Consider the following 15,146-nt stretch of genomic DNA (forward strand, 5'->3'; position numbering starts at 1 on the left):
TCCCTAATGCTCTCCGGGGGCTTAAAACCAACCCAAGAGGCCTTTCGATCTAAGGAAAATCTGGGCTGGTGCAATTCCCCGCCCCCCACCAGACGCCATGTGTGTAGGCGCGGGGGGCGTTCCTATTGAAATCTGTGACCCTCCCAAGGGCAGACCCTTGGACCGGTGCTGCCAGGGATTTGCAGCAGTGTTGTGTGCAAATCTAAGGTGCTTGCTTCACTCCCTGTGTTTGTGATCGTGGACACGTACACCCTGTCAATGTAACCCAATATGTGGGAACTCTGGGGGCTGAAGGGATAGGTTTGGCTGGAGCAGAAGGTTCCATTGGCTGGTTTAATGTGCACAATCCCCCTGGTGATTGTCTTGGGCGCTGGTTTTTGGTACTCTTGGCTATGAGCTTTACCTCACCCGGGTCCCCTGATGTTAGGGGCCAGCCCCTCGACCGATGGAAATCGGTCCAGCCGCATTGGAGCATTGCTACGGCACTTTGCGCCAGCCAAGGGTCCAGTGGCAGGGGTGAAGCGACACGGGCACAGATGATGTCCGTGGCTCTTAACCATGGTGGTAGAATCAGTGTGGACAGAGATGGGGAAAGGCCTGGGGTGTCTCATCTAGTCTGTCCCGCAGGCCCTGTGCTCCAGAGTTTTGTTCCGTGATCTTAAATGACTCAAGCCATGGCCTAGCCACCTCTGCCCCAGGGCGACCGTTCCACACTGATCCCTCTTGCTGCTGAGAAATTTGCTGTTGCTCAAAGCTCCCACAGTCCCAACCCACATGATTCCCCCTCTTCCGTGGGCTCGGCGCCTTTCCAGGCGTCTCAGGCAATTGGAAGGGCCTCGCTGGGTCTTCGCCACCACTTAACAAAGCTATTAAGACTGGGTTCTCTTCATTCTTCCCCTGCTGTTCATCTCTCCCGCTGCATTCTCACCGGGGTTGCTCTTCTCTCAATCCCCTTGCTTTGCTATTAACACCGACGTGCTAGGAGCAGCCAGAGAGCCATTCGGGGCTGGGGCTTGTGGCACTTGTATAAACTCTCAGCAAGACCGAGGTCAAGAGCGTCAAAGGTATTTCGGTGCCTGACTCCCATTGGTTTCTGGGCCATGGTTGAAGAAAAATTGTTGGCATCTTTCTGCCTAATGCAGAACCCAAGATCAACCCCCCCCCCCAACCACACACGTTTGGATTCAGCGCTGGAGGAGCTGCACTGGGCAGCTGGGCCCTGTCTCACAGGGAGGTGCCGTTTTCTGGGCCCAGGCTGCCCCGTGTCGGGACGTAGATGCCCCTCTGACCCGGCGTGCTTTCTGGTGTTTGGCAGCACAGGTGGCTGGGTAATTAAATCCCCCCTGGAATCCAGTGACCCCCCCCCAGAGGTTTCTTTTACACTCTTTCAACGAGGAGTCCGGTGGCACCTTAAAGACTAACAGATTTATTTGAGCATAAGCTTCCCTGGGTAAAAACCCCACTTCTTCAGATGCATGGTTTTTACCCATGAAAGCTTCTGCTCAAATAAATCTGTCAGTCTTTAAGGTGCCACCGGACTCCTCCTTGTTTTTGTGGGTACAGACTAACACGGCTCCCCCCTGATATTTTACACTCTTTGTGGCTTCTGTTTTGGAGACCTGGGTTTGAAGGCGCTCAGCAGCTGTCACTCTTGGGGGGACACTTGCCTAGGCCAAGACTCTCCCAGGTGCGTAGGCACCTCGTCCCCATTTCATTTCAGTGGGCGTGAGGCACTTGAATCCCTTTTGAGGATCGGGGCCCTAGCCCTTAATTTCTTGCCCAACCGCACGCAGTATTTCACCCTCCTCACCGTGGCCAGGCGTCCCTGTCAGTGCACCAGCGCTGGGTTGGATATGGCCCAGTTGGGTGGCAGGGACCTAGCCGCATTCTGTAGGGTTTGAATCAACCCTTGGCACCTAGCGCTGGCATCCAGCTTTGTGCCAGCCAGCAGATGGCATGCTCCCATTCCTGGCGAGGAAGGAAGAGCCAAGAGGTAGCGTATTAAACCAGCCAAGCCACCAAGCAGCAGCTGCATGGCACGGGCAGCTTCTCTGCCAATGCGTCTCTACGGGATAAGCCCTGGTCCTTGTCTGTCCGCTCTGTGTCCGTATGAGCCGGGTGCTTTGCACAGTGATTTACCTGCCGCACGCTGGACTCAACACTGGGGTTTTCTCTCGTTTGCCTTTTCTGTTCACTCTGTAGGATAAGGACACGCTGTAAATAGCACTGTACCCGGAGGCCCCGAGTGAGTTGGACGGTGCCCGGCCCCGCCTGTCTGTCCCTTTTTGTACTATGTGTGACTAACTGTGCTGTGCCGACTCATGTTTCTGATTGTATGAGACACCTGCCCAGCAATCGCTATAGGGCAGTAGCAAGGCCGGGGCCGGGGGACATGAGCCCTGCCCCATCAGACTGGGACTGCCCCCCACCTGCCCCCTTGCATGGGCTGCAGGAACAGCGGTGCTAGAGGGGGCAACACAGGGGACAGGAGGGCTTCAGGGGCCTGATGCTGAGAGCTCGTGGGGAGAGAGGTCCATTTCTGACAGGCTACGGGTGGGTGTTTAAAAGGAGCCTAAGGGTATGAGACCCCAGCTCCCCTTCAACTGCATCTGGGTGCCTCACTCCCAGAGACTCTTGGCTGTTGCCCGTAGTCCAGCTCCGTCCCTAGGAGCAGCCCTTGTCCATCCACCATGGAGCTTTCCAGGCCATCGCTAGGAAGTAGCCAGGTGCTAGGGACAGGCAGAGGGTTGTGGGTGGAATAAAGACCCACCCAGAGTTGGAACCAACTGTTTCCTCTGCCCCTGCCCCCCCCGCAAGCTATGGTTTCCATTCCAAATTCAAGTTAGGCTCCCCTGCCTTCCCCCCACCCCTGCCAGGCACCCCATAATCAAGGGAGCTCAGCGCTCAATGTAGTGAGAGCAATGGCGTGCTGTCCACTCACGCCTGCTGGGCAAGGCCCAAAGGCCCGAGCTGACCCTCTCAAGGGAGGATTTTAAAGAAACAGGCTCAAGTCCTCACTTTTACCGGGAGGAGAGGGGGTTGATTTTAATGGCATTACTCCTGATTTACACCAGAGTGAGCGAGAGGGGAATTGGGCCCAGCGGGGTTACTCCTGAAATACAATGGGGTGGGTGAGAGGGGAACTGGGCCCGCAGGGCTATGGTATATAAGACTAGCCTCAGCAAGGAGCAATGCCAGGTTGGAGATGCCAAAGTGCTAATTACATTTTACTGGCCAGCTCCTCAGCCGGTGCAGGTCAGCAGACGTGGACTTCAGTGGAGCGCTGCTCATTTACACCAGCTGAGGATCTGGCCCTGCATATGGGCGCAGCAGGGGAGAGAGGACACCCGGGAGAGCAAACACACCCCAGGGCATGATGCTCCAGCCCTGCAGAGAGGGGGTCAGTGCTGGCTGCCTCCTTTAGCCTGCAGGGGACACAGCGGTGGGAATGTGGGGCCAGCCTTTGACGCTGTCCTAACTTCAGCCCCTGCTTTGCAAAAAACAATATGAGGGGGGGAGATTGTGGGAATTCCACCCATCAGTCCATGAGGAAGCCAAAGGGAGAGGGTGGCTGGTTCCTCCGGGCATTGATACCCAGGGCATTGATGCCTGCGGAAGGCCGGAGTGAGGCTGTTGGGAAAGCTGACAATTGCACTAATTCATCCAACCATTGGCCAACCTGACCTCCCTTCCCCACCTCCCCTGCCAAAGACATTGATTAACCTTTCCTTCTGCTCTCCCCGCTATGAGCCCGAGCCTGGGCTGCACTACATCCAGGGCTGAATTTAGGATTCCTCCAAAGTCTTGTGTCTCCTTGGCCCATTAGCGACTGCTGACGGGTGGCCTAAACCTTACGAGGTTAGCTTTTTTCTATTAAAAACAAACAAACCTTTTTTTTATTGAATTAAAAAAAAAAACCCTGAAATGGATGAATTCCTGTTTTAGATGAGCTGTGTAATTGCTGAGGTTCTGTGTTTCTGAACTGCATGGTATTCGTGCGGAGGGGGTTTTATAGCACTTTTTAAATTTCTCTTAAGATTTTGGTCCAAATTTCTACTGCTCTCTCTCTCTCTCCTGTCTTTCTTTGCTTTCCCCTTTCCTTCTTGAAGAGATTCTTTGTAGACTTGCTCCATTTTATACCTGATGTAGACATGACAAAAAACCGCAAGTCAGACATTGTACATAGCTGCGGAAACAATCATGGGACACCAACACGAGCTGGACTGTTTCCAAGATGAATCGTTTTTACTTAAGTTTAAAAATTTGAAGAAGAAGAAGACAAAGCCAGAAATAGGCTTTTAAAATAATAATAATAATAAAGACATAGAGCAAAATACAACCTGCCACCAACTCATCTCTTGCTGCCCCAGCCGGTCACACCAAAGGGCATGTCTCCTCTGGGGTCATCTGTCTAACACCTTGGAAGTTCAATAAATTTATCTCCTGTACTGTCTGTCTCTTGGTCCTATTTATCCCGGGCGCCCTGCTTCTAAGCCCCGCCCCACCCCACCCCTTGATCTAGAAGGTGGATTCTGACTCCCTCGGTAATTACTGTCCTATTGTAATGGGGAAGGGAATTAGGCCAGCGAGCACTGCCCTGTACTGCATAGAATGAGAGCTGTTCATCAAGCTGGGAGGCATAAACAGGAATCTCGAGTCGGAGCAGGGAGGTTATTTTATCTCTGTGTTTGGCACTGGTGCGACCGCTGCTGGGATCCTGTGTCCAGTTCTGGTGCCCACAATTCAAGAAGGAGGTTGATAAATTGGAGAGGGGTCAGAGAAGAGCCCTGGGAATAATTGGAAAACCTGCCTGAGAGTGATAGATTGAATTGATTTAGTAAACAAACAAAGGTTAAGGGGTGACTTGATTACAGGCTATATCTACAGGGTGAACAAATGTTCAATCATGGGCTCTTCAGTCTAGCAGAGGAAGGTCTAACATGATCCAATGGCTGGAGGTTAAAACTAGACAAATTCAGACTGGAAATAAGGTGTCATTTTTGTAATGGAGTAATTAAGCCCTGGAACAATTTGCCAAGGGTTGTGGTGGATTGTGTACCACTGACAATTTTTAAATCAAGATGGGACGTTTGTCTAAAAGATCTGCTCTGGGAACGATTGTGGGGCCACTCTCCAGCCTGTGTTATGCAGGAGGTCAGATTAGATCAGTGGTTCTCAACCCATTTGTCATTGTGGGCTCACCAAGCGTTCCCTGGGCCGCAGGTTGAAGCTAGCAGCACTGCTGTAGGGATAAAGGCCACGCTTGGCAATATCCCCTGACAGCCTATTTTTTAATATTCGCCATTTCCACTCCTGTTTGTGTCCATTGGTGTATTTTTCCACCAGAGGAGGGTGTGTATGTGAATGGAAGTAGAGCTATGTGACCAGCTGACTGCTCTTTTGGGGGCTAGGTTGCCCCCCGTGGCTAAAGGCAGCCACCAGAGTTATAAGCCCCAGCACTGCTCAGGCTAAGGGAGATTCCCCATGCGTTCCACCCCCCGTGTCCTGGGTTTGAATCCTACCAGCGAGCCAGGAGAGCCGTGATCTGTGGCCTACATGATGATGCGTGGTCATGGCTCATTCCTGCGCTTGCTGCTGCAGGGTGCTGCCAGGGGCACTCTGGAGGCAGACACTGGTAATTGCTTTTGGTTCAATTCTGCAGCTGTTCGTCCAGTCATGTGACACATGCCTTACGGGCTCTTCCAAAATGATGTTGGGTAAGCCCAAGAGCCCATATGATCAACTTGGCCCACCCTTGCTTAATGACTGGGATGCCACCATTGATCGCGCTCATGTAGAGCTGCCTGTATCTAGGTACCCTTTCCTCTGAGGCCCTCAAAGCCCCTTGCAAACATTCATAGTGCCGGCCCCCCTGTCCCAGAGGCAGGTAAACAGCCCTGTGAAACCCCACGTACCCAGGAACCTTTGCACGTGATCTGGCTGAACAGTTGGTCGGATTCTATTGCTTCCAAGCTCAGAGCTCAGTGAGAATGCAGCCTGGGATGGTGTTAACCAGGGAGAGCTCAGCTGCCTCCACGCGCCTCTTGGTGTGCCACACAGGAGTCTCATCATGCATGGTCGTTTGCAGCCCTCCCATTGGGAATCTCGGTTTCCAAGGGGGTTGGGAGACAGGGTTTCCAGCCCCGCTGGGTGTGTTCGTGCTCTCTGGCCGAGCAGGCCAAGCACCACCACCAACAGCCCTCCAGGAAGGAGCAAATTACTGGCCTATTCATTAGGTAACTAACCCAGCCAGCTCTGTCCTGCTGTCAGTGACTGTGGAGATCTCACCCCGAGCTACACGCTGACTTTGGTTTCTCACCAGTCAGTATTCATCTTGTCAGGCAATATATTTTGGATTCGTACAGAAATCAATCTCTGCTCCTTTGCTGCACGGGGAGAGAGGAAACGTGCCAAGATCAAGCGCCCACAGAGATGGTGGCAGACCGATGGGACTTACCATTGTAGCCAATGAAAACGGCAGGGGAAAGTAGGAAGCAGGAATGGAGTTCCTCAAACTCCAGTTGAGCCAGGACAACAAAAGTGAAAAGTGCTCCCAGGTGAGCAGAATCTGAGTGTTATCATAGAATCATGGAAGATCAGGGTTGGAAGGGTCCTCAGGAGGTCATCTAGTCCAACCCCCTGCTCAAAGCAGGACCAACCCCCACTAATTATATCCCCCCTGCAGCAGCCCTGCCCCACGTTCAGCAGAGGCACACTCAGGGTGCGTCTACACTGCAGTTGGAAGTGTGAGTCCAGTCCCTGAACTGCCTGTGGCCAGTCCCATGATCACAAGCAGTCCCCGCCCGGCATGGTAGTTTCATCAGTGTTGGCAACCCAGGCCACCTGCAAACAGCGGCGAGCCCCACCCTCAGTGCGTGCCACGCCCCGACGGGGAGCTGCTGCAGGCCAGCTGGGTGAGTGGGAGAGGCCCGTGGTGGGGCACACCCCGCCCAGATGCAGGCTGGAGGGGTGATTCGGCTGCACAGGATGGCAGTTGTCTCTCCCGTGCCCTTTGGTAAAGACCTGGTTTATCTCATAGACCCTGTGAGGACGCAGTCCTGCAGGCAGGATCCCCAGTTAGAGCCCAAGCAAACAGCTCAATTATGGTGCAACACGCAACTGAACTCCTGTGTCACGCACCCCTCCCACGCCCACACGCCCCTGGCTGGCGTCACACGCTGGCAGGGGCAGGCACTGGGCGTTCTCCCCCACTCCGCTCAAGCACCTACCTCTAGAGCTCCCACAGCCTAGCAGGGACGGAGGGAAAGGGGAAGCTGGGCCCCCTGGTTAGGGCACTGACTTGGGAGAGCCAAGTGCAAGTCCCTGCTCTGTCAGACTCCCTGCGTGACCTTGGGCAAGTCATTTAGCCTCTCTGTGCCTCAGTGTCCCCGCTCTGTGCAATGGGGCTAACAGCATGGCCTTGCCTCCCAGGCGTATGTGAGGGTAAGTGGGGTAAAGATTGTGAGCGGTGCAGCTACTGCGGGAACTGGGGCTGTGACCATACAAGCGACAGCTGCTCAGACCAGCATCTGCGGGGCCGAGCTCCCCCATGCCCCGGGGAGGGACTTGGAGAGGCAGCACCCCCTACAGCCTTCCCCGAGGGACGCAGGTGCTAAAAGCCGCAGCTCACAGCCCATGCAGAACACAGCTGCCCCCGGAGGGACAGGGCTTCACTCTGCGTCTACACCCAGGGGTGGTTTGCGTCTTGCGGCTGCCTGTGTATCCACTCAGCTGGCTCCCCGGCCCCCACTGCAGCAGCCAGACACTGGTACACGACTGCAAAGTGCTCTCAGCCGGACCCGCTTGTCTCTGCTCCGCCTTCTGCTCCCTTGTCCCTCTGCCAGCTGTCTCCACGTTCTCCTAGCAAACCCCACGCCAGGCCCTACCGGCACAGCTCTCGGCGGGCCACGGTGCAGCTGCTACCGTGCCACTGGTGGGGGAGGAGCGAACAGGGTCCCCCGCCTCCCACAGGATCAGCCCCCGGAGCAATGTGCTGGGGCGAGGCATGCTTTCCCCGGGGGGTCCCTGCTCTCTAAGGGACGCCCAAAGCTGGACACCCAGCAGTGACTCGGGGCTGGGGCCTCCGTGTCCCCAGGCACAGAGCCTAGTGAGCCAGGTGCAAAGATACAGGGACTCTCCAGGCACTTGCTGAGCTCAGGGAGCCCAAGGACCCATCATCACGCAGAGCCGGCCCTCACCCCAGTGTCCCGCAGACCCCCCCGTCCTAGTGTCTCACAGACCCCCCCATCCTGGTGTCCTGAAGACCCCCTACCCCGTTATCCTGCAGACCCTGGCCCCCCATCCCAGTGTCCCACAGACCCCAGACCCCATCCTGGTGTCCCACAGATTCTGGCCCCTATCTTGGTGTCCCGCAGATACCTGGACCCACATCCTGGTGTCCCACAGACCCCCAGGCTGCCATCCTGGTGTCCAGCAGATGCCCCCCTGCCCCTGTCCCGGTGCCCCGCAGATCCTGGCCCCTGTCCCGGTGTCCCACAGATCCCCTCTGCCCCATCCCAGTATCCTGCAGACCCCCCCTGCCCCTGTCCCAGTGTCCCGCAGACCCCGGCCCCCATCCCAGTCTCCCACAGACCACAGACCCTATCCCCGTGTCCTGAAGACCCCATCCCCCACCTTGGTGTCCCGCAGCCCCCGCAGTCCCATCCCAGTATTCCACAGACCTTGGCCCCGACCCTGGTGTCCCGCAGACCCCTCAGACCCTACCCCAGGGTCCCACAGACCTCCCTGTCCCTACCCCAGTGTCCCACAGCCCAGTCCCCATGTCCCGCAGACCCCCCTGTTTCTGCCCTGGTGTCCCGCAGACCCAGCCCCTATCAGTACAACGTAGATAGGAACTTCTGCCAGGGAGCAGTTTGTGCCACTACACCGGGCACCCGCCCTCCCAGCTTTCCCATCCTCCTGCCCCGAGCGGATGGACCCCTGGAGGTGCAATCCTGCCTTGCTGCCCTATGGCTATCCAGCTCTCTGGCGCTGGGCACTGTCCCAGGCAGCCAGCTCGTCACACAGCCCCTCAGGTGATCCGAGCTAATGCTTCAGTTCTCGCCCAACTCCAGCGGCTGCAAAGTTTCTTGCACGGCCGTGCCAAGCTGCTCCAGTCCCACTGGCACCGTCGGGCGTTGGCCAGACGCTGAGACTGCTGCAGTCCAAGTGACTCAGATTTCACCCCTGCTTGCATGAGTGATGGCCCGGCCCCGAGCTAGAGGGCACAGTGGCTGAGTGCCAAGCTCTGAAGACTGACTGCCCGGGGGGGAAGGAATCCAGGCTTTGAATGGCAGCAGCACCCTTGTCCTCCCCCAGCATGTGGATGTGATGGGGAGCAGGAATCCAGCATGTGGATGTGCTGGGGAGCAGGAATCCAGCATGTGGATGTGCTGGGGAGCAGGCCTAGATCTACCATGAGCTGGCACCAGCCTGACGTGCCCCATTGTCTGCCTGTGCCGTGAGCGAGCGCTCTGCCAAGAGAGCCGCGTAGGGGCACTTCTCTCTCCCCATCAGTCCCGCTCCATTCTCTGGGGAGCGCGCTCTGCCCCGGCTCTTTGTCGCCTGCCCCCGGAGATCTGACCGGGCGTTTCCAGGAGCAGTGACAAGCTGCCCAGGCCAGGTGGCCAGCCGAGCCCAGAGCCAGGGGGAGGTCGGGCAGGGCTGACTGGCCGTGGGAAGGGGCGGTGGGGTCCAGCTTTCCTGGGCACTCCTCTGCCCCAGTGCTCCAGGCCGTCCCAGGACCAGCTCCGCGGGGAAGGTCTTTGGGTGGCTCAGAGGGCTGATGGTGATGGTTGTTGCCATGGATGGTGTTGCCACAGGACAGCTACACACTGACCTCTGGGGAACAGAGCTGGTGGCTCTGAGCACATTTCATAGCAGGCCGGTGTCACAACGGGCAACGTTTGGGGCAGTGCCCAGGCATGGCTGCCAAACACCTGGGTCACCCCTAGCCGTGGGCACATGGGTCAGGGCTATCGCTGAGGGAGGGCAGAGTGTGTGTGGGTGGAGGAGCTTGTTCCACTACTTCCTACAGGCCAGCCAGTGCCGCCTTCCTGCCCTCCCAGTGCCGCCTTCCTGCCCTCCCAGTGCCGCCTTCCTGCCCTCCCAGCGCCAGCTCCACCCAAGTCACACGCACTCATCCGCCCACAGACACACAGTCACGCATGGCCGTACACACTCCCGTCCGCAGCCGCACGCTGGGAACTTTCCCACCAAGATCCGCAAACGCCAGTCGCATTCAGCCCCTGTGGGCATTGCTGCTCCCTGCCAGATGCCGTGCCCGGGCTGCACTGCGGCACAGCCCTCTGTGCGTTGGGAACCCGCAGTGTATTAACGGCCCCACATTTCCCCTTGGCCACTGACTCACCTCCTGACACAGGGGCAGCGTTCAGGGGCTACTGACCCAGCCTGTATGCAAACCAGCAGCCTGGAGGGGGAAAGCCCCTTCCCTTAGTGCCGCTCCCCAGACGGATCCAGTCCCTCTGGCCCCAGAAAGAACGAAAAGTCTCCACTGTGCCTTCTTCCTTCACTTCCCAACCAGCCCCTGAAATCAGGAGAGCTAATCCAGCCCCATGTGTAAACCCTGCACTGGTTAACCAGGAGTTAATAGCCCAATTAGGCCACTGGGTGGCACCTGAAGGGGGTGCTGGGCACAACTGGTGACCAACCCCAGCTGGGGAGGAGCTGGGTCTTCAGAAAGGAAGGGCACAGGGCAGTGAGAAGGAGGCCAGGGAAGCGACCTAGGAGAGAGAGAGAAAGGGGTAGAGGCAGCTGGGAGTTTCTGCTCTTGGGCCAAAGGCAGCAGGAGGCCTGGAGCCAGAGCCCCAGAGTCCTGATCTAGGAGGGAGGCTGGGGGTGTCTGGGGCCAGAGGTGAGCAGTCCTGAGCCAGGGGGAAGCTGCAGACAGTCAGGCAGCGAAGCCAAAGAGACAGTGACAAGAAAGCCTAGGGGCTGGACTGATGTTCGGTGGTCTGCAGGGAGAGAGAGAAGAACTCCGCAGCCCCTCCTGGGGTGGGCGAGAGTGGGGAGACCTGTGGGGAACAAGAAAGCTCCTGCAGGACAAAGAGGAAGCCTGAACGTGGCAGGGAGGGGAAATACTTGGGAGATGCAGGATTGGAGCGAGCTGCTGTGGCTGCCCTGATGCACAGGAGAAGCCCTAGGAGGTGCCGGTTGTTACAAAGGGCCCAGGAAGGGGCTGGGGAAAGGACTGCAGGAAGGCTAGAGGAGGAGTGAGGAGGTGTCTGATGTAGCAGACCGTGGGTGCTCGTCCCAGGGTCCCTCGACTGGAACCCAGTGCAGAGGGTAGGCTTGGGTTCCTCTTCCAGCCCCTGGGAAGGTGGCGTGAAGCCCTGATGTAAGGGGGTAAGGATGACTTAACGCCCAGAGAGAAGGGGGTGAGGACCACTGAACCCAGAGCTGGGGTCGAAGTGGTCTTGTGAGGATGCTGGGCTGCTATGCACTGGGCTGTGTGTCTGGAGGGGTGACCTGGCTGGAGGGCCGAGTCACCAGAAGAAGCAGATCACCGCAGGGCCGGAGCAACTGCCAACAGGGGGGCGTTAGCTGAAGACAGCCTGCTGTTGCCAGCCCCTTGGCGTGCTCCAGTGCAGAGTCAGCTCCTCAGTGCTCACACGATAGGCACATTAATTTGCCAGCCTAGGCACCTCCTCCCACCCCTTCCCAGGGTGACCAATGCTGTTGGCTTTGCCCAGGTAAGGGAGTTACTCGCTAATCCTTTCCTGGCACCACCACCCTCTGGCTGCATCTGTTGTGTGCCACTACTATGGAGACTCCTCGGGGCTTTGCTCCAAGGCAAGTCCAGGATGATCTTTACGGGCCACAGGAAATTTGGTGGGCATTTTTTCCATGTCACTTTCACCTTGCCCTCCTCCCTGCTGGTCAGCTGTCTTCAGCCAAGTGTCTGCTACTTCCCCTGCTCCCCATCCAAAGGGCTGCATTGCCATGAACCCCCCTCTGCCACGCAGGCCTGCTCGTAGGAATCAGCCATACCCCAGTCTCAAACCTGGAAATGACATTGCCAGAAAACCTGAGACATAGAATACCAGGGTTGGAAGGGACCTCAGGAGGCCATCTAGTCCAACCCCCTGCTCAGAGCAGGACCAATCCCCAATTTTTGCCCTGATCCCAAATGGCCCCCTCAAGGATTGAACTCACAACCCTGGGTTTAGCAGGCCAATGCTCAAACCACTGAGCTATCCCTCCCCCCATGGGTCCCCACAGCATCTCCAGCTGATCCCCTTGTGCCCAGGACAGTGTATGTGGGTGGGTGTCTTTATCCTTTATTGGACCAACTTCTGTTGGTGACAGAGACAAGCTTTCGACGGTCCCACCTTTGAACTCCACACCCAGTGCCCCAAGTCTGGGCTCGTCAGGACACGCTGCAACTTTCCGCCAGCAGATGGCTCCCTAGCCACGCGCATTTGGAAACCGTCCAGCTTCTAAGCCCCCCTGTTACAACCTTCCCAACGATTCTTTGCAAGGGATGGAAAGTGCTGTTCAAACGACAGCATGTCCCAGTGCTGCGAAGTTAGGAAATGTCCTGCCCTTGCAGTCAAGTGTCCTTGCTTTAATGTCACTTCTTAAGTCCTCCTTGGTCATTTCTTCCCCGTCCGGACTCTCAGGCTTGGTGACGTGAAACGAACATTTATAGATTGCTAGAGGCTGAAGGCCAGAAGGGATCCTTAGGCACTGGCCTAAGAACACCCACCCGCCCGCCACCCCCAGCAGTTCCTGCATTCAGCCCACAGCTTGTGGTTGAGCTAGTCTAGAAGGAGACCGTGTGTGTGTGTGTGTGTGTGTGTGTGTGTGGTTTTTGGGGGGGGGTGAGGGGGTGAGAGAACCTGGATTTGTGCAGGAAATGGCCCACCTTGATTATCATGCACATTGTGAAGAGAGGTTTCAGAGTAACAGCCGTGTTAGTCTGTATTCGCAAAAAGAAAAGGAGGCCTTGTGGCACCTTAGAGACTAACCAATTTATTTGAGCATGAGCTTTCGTGAGCTACAGCTCACTTCATCGGATGCATGCCGTGGAAACTGCAGCAGACTTTATTTATACACAGAGAATATGAAAAAATACCTCCTCCCACCCCACTGTCCTGCTGGGAATAGCTTATCTAAAGTGATCATCAGGTGGGCCATTTCCAGCACAAATCCAGGTTTTCTCACCCTCCACCCCCCACACAAATTCACTCTCCTGCTGGTAATAGCCCATCCAAAGTGACAACTCTTTACACAATGTGCATGATAATAAAGTTGGGCCATTTCCTGCACAAATCCAGGTTCTCTCACCCCCTCACCCCCCTCCCAAAAACCACACACACAAACTCACTCTCCTGCTGGTAATAGCTCATCCAAACTGACCACTCTCCAAGTTTAAATCCAAGTTAAACCAGAACATCTGGGGGGGGGGGGTAGGAAAAAACAAGAGGAAATAGGCTACCTTGCATAATGACTTAGCCACTCCCAGTCTCTATTTAAGCCTAAATTAATAGTATCCAATTTGCAAATGAATTCCAATTCAGCAGTTTCTCGCTGGAGTCTGGATTTGAAGTTTTTAAATACCGGAAACCTACTGACCGCTATTCCTACCTGCATGCCTCCAGCTTTCACCCTGACCACACCACACGATCCATCGTCTACAGCCAAGCTCTGCGATACAACCGCATTTGCTCCAACCCCTCAGACAGAGACAAACACCTACAAGATCTCTGTCAAGCTTTCTTACAACTACAATACCCACCTGCTGAAGTAAAGAAACAGATTGATAGAGCCAGAAGAGTTCCCAGAAGTTACCTACTACAGGACAGGCCTAACAAAGAAAATAACAGAACGCCACTAGCCGTCACCTTCAGCCCCCAACTAAAACCCCTCCAACGCATTATTAAGGATCTACAACCTATCCTGAAGGATGACCCAACACTCTCACAAATCTTGGGAGACAGGCCAGTCCTTGCCTACAGACAGCCCCGCAACCTGAAGCAAATACTCACCAACAACCACATACCACACAACAGAACCACTAACCCAGGAACTTATCCTTGCAACAAAGCCCGTTGCCAATTGTGCCCACATATCTATTCAGGGGACACCATCACAGGGCCTAATAACATCAGCCACACTATCAGAGGCTCGTATACCTGCACATCCACCAATGTGATATATGCCATCATGTGCCAGCAATGCCCCTCTGCCATGTACATTGGTCAAACTGGACAGTCTCTACGTAAAAGAATAAATGGACACAAATCAGATGTCAAGAATTATAACATTCATAAACCAGTCGGAGAACACTTCAATCTCTCTGGTCACGCAATCACAGACATGAAGGTCGCTATCTTAAAACAAAAAAACTTCAAATCCAGACTCCAGCGAGAAACTGCTGAATTGGAATTCATTTGCAAATTGGATACTATTAATTTAGGCTTAAATAGAGACTGGGAGTGGCTAAGTCATTATGCAAGGTAGCCTATTTCCTCTTGTTTTTTCCTACCCCACCCCCCCAGATGTTCTGGTTTAACTTGGATTTAAACTTGGAGAGTGGTCAGTTTGGATGAGCTATTACCAGCAGGAGAGTGAGTTTGTGTGTGTATGGGGGTGGGGGGATGTGAGAAAACCTGGATTTGTGCTGGAAATGGCCCACCTTAATTATGCACATTGTAGGGAGAATGGTCACTTTGGATGAGCTATTACCAGCAGGATAGTGAGTTTGTGTGTGTGGTTTTTGGGAGGGGGGTGAGGGGGTGAGAGAACCTGGATTTGTGCAGGAAATGGCCCAACTTTATTATCATGCACATTGTGTAAAGAGTTGTCACTTTGGATGGGCTATCACCAGCAGGAGAGTGAATTTGTGTGGGGGGGTGGAGGGTGAGAAAACCTGGATTTGTGCTGGAAATGGCCCACCTTAATTATGCACATTGTAGGGAGAATGGTCACTTTGGATGAGCTATTACCAGCAGGATAGTGAGTTTGTGTGTGTGGTTTTTGGGAGGGGGGTGAGGGGGTGAGAGAACCTGGATTTGTGCAGGAAATGGCCCAACTTTATTATCATGCACATTGTGTAAAGAGTTGTCACTTTGGATGGGCTATCACCAGCAGGAGAGTGAATTTGTGTGGGGGGGTGGAGGGTG

The sequence above is a fragment of the Lepidochelys kempii genome, chromosome 21, assembly GCF_965140265.1.
Source record: "Lepidochelys kempii isolate rLepKem1 chromosome 21, rLepKem1.hap2, whole genome shotgun sequence".
Taxonomy (NCBI): domain Eukaryota; kingdom Metazoa; phylum Chordata; order Testudines; family Cheloniidae; genus Lepidochelys; species Lepidochelys kempii.